Source organism: Tympanuchus pallidicinctus, unplaced genomic scaffold (genome assembly GCF_026119805.1).
Source record: "Tympanuchus pallidicinctus isolate F22 unplaced genomic scaffold, pur_lepc_1.0 scaffold13, whole genome shotgun sequence".
NCBI classification, from domain to species: domain Eukaryota; kingdom Metazoa; phylum Chordata; class Aves; order Galliformes; family Phasianidae; genus Tympanuchus; species Tympanuchus pallidicinctus.
Genome location: NW_026294648.1, coordinates 1,286,562 through 1,299,317, shown reverse-complemented (window position 1 = coordinate 1,299,317; position 12,756 = coordinate 1,286,562).

Genomic DNA, 12,756 nt, shown 5'->3' with positions numbered 1-12,756 from the left:
TTGGATTATTGGAAACTACTAGTTGAGTTACACACATTTCAGATTATAAAAACAACTTTTTTTTTTTTACATGCTGCCATTTATTAATGTAAGATACCATTCCAGCTGACTTTTTTTTATATATGTATGCATACTTATAAATAAGTAGACATAGTGTATCTCCTTAAAAGCAGCAGGACATGCATGCACGCCTGCTGTGCCAAAGTACAACCCTGGCTCTTTGTTCTGGAACTGGACTCATCGTGAGCACTGCTAGGCACAGCAGGGCGTCACAGGTAACTTAGAATTGATCCTCTTGAGGCAAGGGAACACGTTTTATGTTTCTCCAGGCAATATCCTTGTGTAGAACTCATTTTTTCAGGAGTATAGGAGAACTTGGGTAGGAACACCATTAACAGCACAGAAGACAGTGGTAACCAAGACTCATTCAGGATGCCTGCACAGCTTGTGGAGACCACAAACACGTTATCCTCTTTTTATCTCACCTGCTGTGAAACAGAACAAACAGTATCCACTAAATGAACACTCACACAAATGGGACTGTGCGTGCCAAATGAATACGCTATGATGCATTAATTAGTTTACTCCTTCAAAAATCACTCAGTCTCAGATGCTGTTCCTGCGTCCCCTTCAGCACAACAGGCCACCGAATGCTGGAATTCTACACTGGCATTCAATAATCTTTTGAATGCAATGGCCTAAAAGCTCTTTATGAAGTAGGATGACTGTAATGATCTCTTCTTACCTTCACGGTGCAGAAAAGTAAATGTTACGCTTGGTGTCAGTCAATTTCCTTGATTTTGCTCTCCAGTAACAGCACAGCATCATGCCCATGGGTCAGTAAAGAAGCTGCTGCTGTCCATGTTTGGAATTCAGTTGTTTCTCACTGCTCCTTTCTAGCTGCACACTTCCAACATGTATCTATTTCTGGTGTCTCATTTGAGCAACCTGACTACATCATTAAGAAAGTGAAAATAATTTTCAGCTTTTTATAGAATAATAACGAAGTTTAAATTATGTGAATTATAGAAGATGTTTGTGATGCATATCCTCTTCAATGACATTAATTAGTGCTTCTGATCATGTTAATTTTCTAGCAATGCAATTGCATTTACTCACCACAAGCACATACAGAGCAAACCTAAGTTTTAACAACGCTTTGCATCCTACAGCAGTGAACAGATGTAAGAAAATTCGTCACTGAATTTAAAAATACGTTAAAAAAGGGGAAAAAAAAGAAAAATAAAAGTAAGGGCTCACAAAAGTAATCACCTGGAGATTACTTAACTTTCCCTGTACAGCTACAAAGAACACCACCAATGAATCAATCACTGTTGCTCTTGTAGCTTGGCTGACAATTGTGCTGTTGCAGAATTACTGTTTGGAGAGGAGAATCATGCACGTCAAACACATTGGCACTTAGCAGCTCTTTTTAAATCCTTTTCCTCCTTAAACTGCATAGGGAATTATTGCCTGACTGTGGTAACTGGCAGTTACAAGAAATACATGTATATGTTGATAAATAGAGTAGATGTTGCATTTCTAATGCAAGTAGGCATTTACCAAATAGAATAGCTGCACCGTGTGAGTTACTAAGGACGTTTGGTTTCCATAAGCAGAACGTCGTACAGGTGACAACTGATGCTTCTGGCAGCTTGCAGTGCATGCTACATGCATTTTAAACCGCAAGAAGATACGTAAAAGGCATTCAGGTAAATACTGTAGTGGTTTCCAAGTCCTGGAGGCTTTCACAGCAATGTGACACCGCACCTCAGGAGGAGGCAACAAACAATCGTGGCTTTAGATTTTAAGTACCAGGTGAAGAAACGCTTTCCTTGTGGAATCCTAAAGCTGAAAAACTTTGATATGTTGCATTCGCCCCGTGCCGTGTTCACAGGCACTAACAGCACGTTAGGTTCTGCTGTCTTCAGCTCTGCCAAAACCAATAGATCAGATTTCAAGTGGGTTTAAATACTTCTCTCTGGATCTGCTATTTTCAGGCTCTGCATTCAAGCCCAGCAACTTGCGCACACGCTCTCAACCCAAGCATGCCGGGTGTTCACATGGCACAGAGGATGACGATAGCTGTGCTGGTGCTGCAGCTCCCTCCCCAGCAGGCAGACCCTGGCAGGAAGGCAGGGCTCAGCCACCCCCAGCCTGGCTGGGGCAGGACTCCATCAGTGACTCATTGCACAAACTCACAGCGTTCTCAGCAGTGAGATCATGAATTAAAAATGTTCCCGTTTTCTCAGGCGAAACATACAGAGCCGTGCTTCAAAAGTTTTGCCTTCTTTATAACTAATGTTTGCGAGAGGAATCAAAATATTTAAGGAAACCACGCTGTGAAACGACACTTGTTATATAAGTGTAAAAATACAGAATTCTTAGCCAAAAAATACCAAGGAAACAGAGCTGCAATTCTGATTTAAGACCAGATTTTTAAACACTACTTTCCTACTAGAAAGATGTCCTTCCAAGAACATCTAACTGTACAACCCCCCAGGGGTCAGTGCTGGAACTGATATTCTTTAAAATCTTCATCAATTACATTGATAGTGGGAATGAGTGAAGCTTCAGCAGTTTGCAGATGACACCAAGCCGTGGGGTGTAGTCGAAACACCCAAAGGATGGGATGGCATCCAGAGAGACCCAGACAGGCTGAGCAGGGGACCCAGGAGAACCCAAAGAGGGTCAACAAAGCCAAGTGCAAGGTCTGGCACCTGGGTCATGGCAACCCTCACCACCAATACAAGCTTGGGAGTATAACAATATGCCAAAAGGGACCGGGGGGTGCTGGTGGATGGCAGCTGGAATGAGCAGCACTGTGCCGTCACAGACCAGAAATCCAACTGGATCCTGGGTGCATCCAAAGCAGCACAGCCAGCAGGGCGAGAAGAGGGGATCTGTGCATGTCCCTGTTTATCTGTGCATGTCCCTGTTTATTGCAGGGGACTTGGACTAGATGACTTTTGGAAGTCTCTTCCAACTCTGTAACACAATTCTATGATTCTAAACATACCACCCTTCACAGTAAAACCGTTTTTACTGACACCTGAATTCTCTATTGGAAACAAACACCCTGACTAGCCTGCCTGTAGTCACCTCCAGTGCCACATGGCCCCAGCTGCTTCTTTCTCTACCAACGAGTGCACTCCTGACCCTGCATGCTGGTACTTCCACCATGACTATTGGAAAGCCACCCAGACAGAGCAGTGGGCATCACACCAGGAATCACACATTGGGAATTGCAACACACAAGCTATATTCACACAGAATACTTGTACCAAGACTGATCCCCCTAAAAGTCAATGCCTTGGTCTTAGAGCTTCCTCCAAATGCAAGAACAGGAATCACAACAAAATTCAGAAAGAACTGATGGCCTGTAGCAGAACATTTCTGATCCACAGCACCAACTGACAATATTTAGCTGCAGAAGAACACTGTCTTTCCAAATACGAATTTCAACGGTGATTAATGTTTTATTAAAACAAAAGGAAATAACTCGGTAAGACTTTGCTTTGCTAAGCAATCATATGAATAAGATCTGTTGGAGAAAGCCCATTAGATGAGCAGTAATAAGTTGTCAGAAAAGGAATGAGAATTTACAATTACTACTAAACAAGCACTCTATCCTTCTGTGCCAAACAGAGCATAGGTACAACAGACACCACACGGGACATCTCAGCTGCACTGCTGCTTTAGACGAAGTGTAACCAGACACTGAGGGCCTATCAAAAATTCCAAAAGAGTCTGTGTGAGATTTTAAGCTACTTACTACTCATGGAACATCATTGGTTTGATGCTCTCAGGTGCAGCAATACAGGTTGCATCTATACTGGTATTTTAGTTCAGATCAGGAACTTCTGAAGCACAGGATGTGAAATGGACCGGATGGGGTCAGAGCAGAGCCAGTCTCATCCCCTGAAACACACATCCTGTGTGCAGCAGGTTCTCAGCTCCAGCTCTGCACCCTGCTAGCTTCTGATACAGGCAGCCACAAGGAACAACTCTAACACATGAAGACAAGCAGGAAAGAGATACGTGGGTTTTGTTACTAGAACTTTGTGCAACTGACAGCAAATAGACGACAGTCACAACCAAGCAGGTATTAAAATCAAAGACAACTCTTTCACCAAGAACTGCAGCCTTGGGATAATTACTATTAATAGTAATTTCATTATTTGTTGCTTACTGCATTCTCCATTCTCTGTATTTTTACATGGCAAAAAACATCCTCCTGCCTGATGGTCAGCTAGTCTGGGGTTTGCAAGAGAAGCATTCTAGAACACAGCTCCGAACTCTCTACGATAGCCAAATTAACTCAGAAAATATGTGTTCTATTAGTTCTAAAATAATTTTAAAAATCAACAAAATCCAGAATCATGCTCCAAACTGAAGACCACAAAAATGTCTCATAATACCAATTCTTCACGAGACACCACTGCATCCATTCCACCTCCCTTTTTATTATGTGAAAATTCTCAAACAACCTGCAGGGCTGGGCACTGGATATCATGCTGCCTTTCAAATTCAGCTCTGTCATCCATACAACTCCAGCTGCAAAAGATTCCCAATTCCTCTTTGTCCAAAGCATCTAATGTCATACCTCAGAAGATCCATGTGAAGGAAACTTGTGTGTAGTCTGCTTGGGAAGCATGAAAGCACGGCAGCTGCTGCAGACAAACATTTCCACTGCCAGTACACCAAAAATACCATGCCACTTTTGATCCTGTAGTAATTGTGGAATCATTGCTAGCGGTGACTTAGAAGTTAGATTTATATTAAAGATACAGTGTTCTTTACAAATTAAGGAAAAGTGCAAAAGCAGGGTGCAACTGGTGTGCAAGGAATCCATTCTACAGAAGCTCCCTAGGAAACCTTCAGTGTTGTCAACATGAGAGGAGCTTGATGTGCTGGCTCTAAGAGAAACAGCATGGAGGTGGAGCAGAGTGAAGACACCATGGCCAGGTCTGTGATACCACTGCCAGGATGGGAACCTGACAGTACTACAGAACTGATCAGCTGCCTGGTTGTTACCCAGAGACAATGCTCTGCCATTCTTTGAGAAAATACCATCCTCTGGATGAAATTTGCTCATTATAATAATAAAACACACGGGTCCAACACAAAAGCTGCCTGCCTTGAAGATGTGACTACTCCTCATTGAGCATGCACCCTGAATTCTTCTAGTCAGTACCTTGAAAAGTGAAGCAAGAGCACTGTACACCTATCATAACAAAGGTATGATACCAGGGACAGACCACCTCTGACTCCTGGGAGCAGTTGGCAGGCTTCTCCTTCCACCCATAGGGGCACCTCTGGGTAAGATTTGAACTCTTGATAATATTCAGCATCTCCTCAGGAAACTCAGACATCCCTGTAGAGTTGGTCTTATAACTGATGCGCTTGTGGACAGGCTTCTCCTTCCTTTGTGTGTGCTTTGCAGGCAGTAAATTTATCACCAGGAATCCCAAGAATTGGTGCATCTATTGCTTCAACGCAGTACACTATTCATGAATGTAGCCATAAGAGTTCTCACTGAATGCAACCAGATTCCTTAAGTATGACCATAGGAGCTCACTGAATGCAGCTAGATTGAAAGTGTATCATGCTGTTAGTACATCTGTAATTGTCACAGTTCAATACATTGAATGCTGCCGGGCTACTATTACTGAATTAGGGCATCACTTAGAATCTAAGCCCAGCCATCCCCTCTGGTATCTGGGGACAGTCTGGAACACAAGGGTTTTATTTTCTGCCAAATTGTGTTGCACTTTAATGAAATAGTGGTGGAAACACTGGCTCTAGAACAGCTCACAACATACCTGTTATTGGTATGGTATATATTGGCATATATATGGTATATATTGGTAACATCTATTGATAAGAAATGTAGACACTAACATTAGTAACTTACTAAAGCAACTTACTATCTGATACTCTTATCCAGATACGAATAACTGTAGCAAAACAAGCTGCTAGGAGCAAGCTTTTTTCGTTTTGGTTTGGTTTGGTTTGGTTTTGGTTTGGTTTTTTTTGCTATCATTACCAAATCTCAGTTGCCAAAGAGGAATTGTTCCAGTGAGGAAGCAGTACTTTCCTCTTGAGAACAAAAACAAAACACGAATCTAGTGATGTCACAGTGTAGTCCTCTTAGAAAAGTGAATTATGTTGTTGTTGGTTTTTTTTTTTTCCAGAAGAGATTAAATGCTTCACACTTAATGTTTGACAACCAAAACTTTCATGTGTCCCACACATCCTTGCACTTAGCAGCCACAGAAGGGATAGATGCAGGAGTGGTAACACTGCCAGCACGGTGGGACCAGGACTGGAGCTGTGCTAGGAGCACTTACATCAACAGCAGCTCCTTGCCAAACGGAGCACAAGCATGTCACAGCCTATTGCACTGCTCGGTGTCCTTTAAGTTATCTACATCAGACGCTTCCAAGTTAATTTTCCAAGTTCATAACAACTAAAACCATTAGTTGATCGAGTTCTAATCACTAGCATTTGTGACTTAGCAGGACAACACGCTGTCTCTGGAGGAATGGTAGCAGTAACTAAAGGATGGGCAACCACTGAGCGCTCAACTGTGTTTCTGCGGTGCCACCAGCAGCTCTGGGGCCTTTTCCGAAGGCAGGGGGCCGTTCTGTGGGTCCTGGTGCCACCTAGGGGACAGCTGCAAAAGACCGAGGAACACAGGACAGCAGCGTTCAACATAACTCTCAAAATTTGGTCCAGTTGACCTAACTTTGAGAAATTAAGAGCACATACTAAATTACTTAATTTGTTTAATTAAAAACGTGACTTGGCACACATGGGCTTATTAGAAAGAGTAAGCTATTTGAAAATCCTAGGAATGCTAGAAAAAGAATTTTACCACTAGCCAGCAAACCAATCTGCTCTAGATGTGGCATTTATCTGTTTTTCTAATCACCACAAACATACGCAAGTGCATCAAGTCTTCTATACACACATCTGTTTTACAAGCCTCCATTTTATCTCAAATCCCTTAGACAACATGTAACTACCCTGCATTGGCTGTCCTTCCTAAGCTGTTTGATAACATCCCTGCCAGAAATATAATAGATCATTGCTTACTTCCTTCTCTAACACAGTGTTGACACCAATGAATGCCATTAACAAAAGCACACCATCACCACCAGCAGGAAAAGAAACAAACAAAAACCAGAAGCAGCACTGGGCTGACCCCCCAGGTGGGGGCACTTCTCCCAGTGGAGGTGGTGCTGAGAGTTTTTCACTTAATCCAGAGACAGAAACTGCCTTTTCTATTTTTACTAATGCTTTAATAAGAGTGAAAAAGAAATGTTTTATTTGCAAAAGAGCTTTACAGGAACAGTGTGAAAATGCATTTACTTCTGCATATGAATTCTTTTTCTCATAGTTCCTCCCAGAAATATCTTCTGTTATTAATTCAAAGGGATGAGACAAGTCCTTTTCTCCTCCTTCTTTATGAGTCTTCTGATGAGACGGAACAAAAAAGGCACTTAGCTAAACACAGTAAGAACCGAGGACAATTTCCTAACCTGCGTAAGTGTCATGTAAGATATATACTACTAAAGAAACAAAGGAAAGCTGTCCATATTTTAGAACAAATTGCATCTGAAAACGAAAGAAAAACTGAGATAATTGTGAAGCTGGAAGGAAAGCATCTCTCAGATGGACTAAGAATGCACTCTTTAAAGTGGGACTGGAAAGATGTATTATCAAAAAAAAGCCTTCAGCATTTGAGAGGAGATGAAACATGGGCAGAGATCCACGGACACACAGAGGTGCTGCTCAGTTTTATCTTTAAAAATCTTTTATGCAGTTGTACTGCACCCAGAGTTGCCTGTGGAATAGGATATCATAATCAGCATGGAAAGGCAACGAGCTCTCCTTCCCCTGCAGCTTACCTCAGCGTGAAGCCATACATCTCAATAACAGCAACAAAAATCAATTGCTACTGAGAGCTTCCCAAGGTGTTTCTAAATCAGCTAGCTTGGTGCTCACCCTGAAGTCATCACCTTCTTTTAACCTTCAGAAAAGCTCCAGCACAGTCTCTGAATACTGGCAGCCTTCCAGTTTAGGATCACTAAGTGGGCAATACTCAGCAGCAGAGCAGGCCTGCCCCATGCTCATGTAACTGGGTCTGCTTTCAAACGGGTGGAACATTCAGCAGCAAGACCTGGTGTAAAATGGACAAGGTGGGACATTCAGTATTTAGGGAAGGTGGTGCAGAGAGCGTCTACTACACTGTAGGACAACGAGAAAAACCTTATATTGGCCTGTCAGAAATCTACAGACTCCCGCTTACAGAAGAAGTCCAAATAGTAACAATCAGTCTGGGCAACTTCATGATCAGAAAGTGCAGTTCTGGAAAGAAATCATTTCTTTGTAAACGAGTAGGAAAATTAGGGATCTATGGCAATCCTTAGTATAAAAGATGCCATAAGATTGGAGATTGGTATGCAACATGAAGATTGCCAAAATGATGATGTAAAAAAATGCTATGAAATGACCAGAAGAAAAAAAAAAACAACACAAAAGAAAACTCATTGTCTACAATGGAATTTTAGAAGTTTAACTCCTGTATTAATAGGATGTTAATGAGGCGTCAGTCACTATTTGCACTACATCTAATCTATCTCAGTACATGGAATTGCTGACTCCTCCTTCCACTGCAAAGCTATACAAACAGTGTGCACAGCTCCAGCCTGCATTCGCAGTAGGAACATGTCTAAGCTTCGGTCTCTTCGCCAAAATGTGACACATATGTATACATTCTGTATGCATCTCTTTCCCACAGCCGAAGGAAGACTAGAACATTGTTTTAATGCAAATGCATGACTAGAACCTGGTTTAAATGTTCATTTAAACATCTGATCAAAGAATGTAAATCTTCTATCTCATTTGCAGCTCACTTCTGTCCAGCCTACAAGCTTCTGTATCAACCAAAGCATTCCTGTTCTTCATAAAGATGTGCATAGAGGCATTTTCTGAAGATGTTTGTTCTCTTCTTACTCAAGTCTTTGAAATTAAAAGGCACTCAACTGCTTGAACAACAGATGAAAGCAAACAGAAGTGAGCACAGCCAAAACACATGGCATTCATTTTTAATTTTTGGCAATGTGCCTGAAAGTTTCCTTGCACTCTTTTTCACAGAATCATAGACTGGCTTAGGTTGGAATGGACCTTAAAGATCATCAAGCTTCAACCCCTGCTGTGGGCTGGCTGCTCCCCAGCTCAGGCTGCCCAGGGCCCACCCAGCCTGGCCTGGCACCTCCAGAGATGGGACCACAGCTCAGGGCAGCAGTGCCAGGGCCTCGCCACCCTCTGTGTAAAGAATTTTCTCCTAACATACAACCCCCCACTAACTTCTCCCCTCTTTTATTCAAACTCATTCCCCTCTGTCCTATCACTATCAGATCACAGATAAGTTGGTTTCCCCCCTGCTTATAAACTCCCTTCAAGTATTTGAAGGCTGCAGTGAGATCTGCCTGGATCCTTCTCCTTTCTAGGCAGAACAAACCCAGCTCCCTCAGCCTTCTTCTTCACAGGAGAGGTGCACCAGCCCTACGAGCATCTTCCTCCTCTGGACCACTCCAACAGCCCCACATCCTTCTTGTGCTGGGGGCCCCATGCTGTACTGCAGATGGGGTCTCACAAGAGCAAAGCAGAGGGGACAATCACCTCCCTGCTCAATGCCAGCCCCCTGTTGATGCAGCCCAGGACACTGTTGACCTGGGCTGTGAGCACACAGTGCTGACTCATGTCTGGATTTTCACCCACCAGGAACCCCCAGGTCCTTCTCTGCAGGGCTGCTCACAACGAATTCTCCCCGTCTGCACACGTATCTGGGACTGCACCAATCCACGACCAACACCTGGAACTTGGCCTTGTTCAACCTCATTCTGCTCACATGTGCCCACTTGTCAAGCCTGTCCACGTCCCTCTAGATGGCATCCCTTTCTTACATCATATCAACTCACCACACAGCTTGGTGCCATCATTTACCAGAGGCTTACACTCTCCTTGGCCAGTCTCTTCTGACAAATGCACCTGTAGAATCCCTTCTTGTTATTTTTCATATTCCTTGCCAAGTTCAGTAGATGTTTTCTAGTAAATATATTCGTTCTGAACAACAACAAATAAAACACCTATTTATGATAATGCTTTCCATTTAGTTTAGGGAAATAATTCTAACTGAGGAAAGCAGGGCTTTCTTAGAACACCATAGCAGGCTTGATGATCTTCAGTGATGGTTTTTTTGTTTTGTTTTCTGTACAGAAAGGAAGTCACATTCAATAAATCAGGAAAAACTGCTAGTACTTGGCTACTACATACCACCACGATTGGTGTCACAAACCATTACAAAAGGCAATATGTTTGACTGCAAACACGCAGAAGAGTAATGCTTGCAATCTAACTTATACTTTCATGTTTCTTACTTAAAATGAATAGTTGCTACCATGGAATTCAACAGTCTGTATGTTCTTATATAAGATTTGTTATACGCATATAATCTGATAGGAAAACATACTGAAATCTGCATAAGAAAATTCAATGTGCATGCATTTTATTCTTCAGCAGCACTTAAATACAAGCAAATTTTCAATACCAAGTTACCTACGCTGAGAAACCTCACTGAAACACTCCTCAGACAGGAGAAAATTCTGCTATAAGTAACCAACCATTCATTCAGCAGTCATTACTGCTCACAGTACACACAAAGAAACAGAGATCAGCATGGTAAAATGTATTTAAGTTCATTCACAATTAAAGGCTCTTTATTTGGCTTGAAGAATAACATGAAGCTGGAGCTGTTTTTTCAACACATACTCAGGCTATGTAAATGATAGTTTTTATAGATTGGGGCTGTTGGATGGCTAGGCTTTTTTAATAGTTACAGTAAATTTTTTTCACTTTTAGAAGCAGATTACTTCTATTTGGAATCCAGTAAAGTTACTACCAGGTCCTTTAGCAATCAGTTGAAGGTTTCACCGTGAGAAGTTACAGGCTCTTTAAATTAATGTAATTTATTCTACCACCCAAAATTTCATGAAAACTTTTGGCATCTCTTACTGATTAAATCAAAATCAGCAGCAAGCTGAATGCCTCAGACCAAATTTGTTTTGATTGTGGAGTTTTTATTAATGTGATTGTTATATGTAATGAACATGCAAGATATAAAAGAGGTTTACAAGTCCTTGACTGCAGAAGCTTGAATAATAATAAAAAAGTAATGGCAGACACTTATGTCAGCTGTATAAAACAGCAGGTCTTCTCCCTCCGAACGCACTGGAGGGAATATGTAATTTGCAGAATACACTTCCTTTCTGAAACAGACTCATGCAAATGTTGTAATAAAGAATCTTTTCCGAAGCTACTCAAACACATGGACAAAAACTAAACCAAAACGAATAACAGCAACAACAGATTGATCAGAGCATATGATCCACTGAGCTGGGCATAGCACAAAACCTACACAGCTCCAAGACAAAAAATGCTTCTGCGTTGCTACTGCTAGATCAAACCTTCCACAATCACACAAAACAAAGCACTTTTGGGGTCACAAATATTTTGACCACTTAAACCGTTTGACATTCAGCATCCAATATTAATTAGTAGTGAATCATCAGCACACACTGCACACCATGTCTTGTGTTTATTTGTCAAAAGTGTAGCCTCACGGTATACATGATGACGATCAACCATATCTTGGGTTGTGCCAACTGCACCCTGGGCTGCATCAAGGGAAGTGTGACCAGTAGTCTGAGAGAGGTGATTCTGCCCATCTCCTCTGCTCTCACTCCCACCTGTACTGCATCCACTTCTGGGATCCCCAGCACAAGGACACAGTGCTGTTGGAGCGGGTCCAGAGGAGGGGCATGAAGGTGACCAGAGGGTTGGAGTACCTCCCCTATGAAGACAGGCTGAGAGAGCTTGGGGCTGTTCAGACCAGAGAAGAGAAGGCCCTGGGGGGACCTTATAGCAGCCTTCCAGTACCTAAAGGGGGCATACAGGAAAGATGGGCAGGGACTTCCTACAAGGGCAGGTAGCAACAGGACAAGGGGAAATGGTTTTAAACTGGCAGAGAGTAGGTTTAGACTAGATATTAAGATGAAATTCTTTACTGTGAGGGAGGTGAGGCACTGGAACAGGTTGCCCAGAGAGGCTGTGGATGCCCCATCCCTGGAAGCATTCAAGGCCAGGCTGGATGCAGCTCTAAGCAATCTGATCTAGAGGGAGATGTCCATGCCTACAGCAGGGAGGTTGGAACTAGATCATCTTAAAGGTCCCTTCCAACCCAAACCATTCCATGATTCCATGATTTTATGTTCTGCTACAAGATCCTGTAAAGTATGTTTCCAGCATTAATTGCAGTGGAACCTGTGTTCCAAATATTTTTAAATCACCAAGATTCTGAACACAACTCGGTCTTGGAATAATGGACCTTAAGCAAATTCTTAATCGTTAATTCTGCATTTGAAAGGCCAAAATGGTAGGTGAAATGTGGAAAATATTGGGAATGAATGTAAAGCTCTTGTTCCATTTACTCTCCCCCTGACAGCAAAGCCACAGTATGAGTTCCACGCCTCAGTTTCACCTTCACATTTTCACTCAACTTTTAGGGGCTGTTGCATCAGTGAAATATTGCTAAAAACATTGCTGACATGTGGAACCAAGCCCCTTTGCCCCAGTTCTGTATACAGTTTCAGGAAATGACAGTGAGAAAGGAAGGCTGAGCAGAAT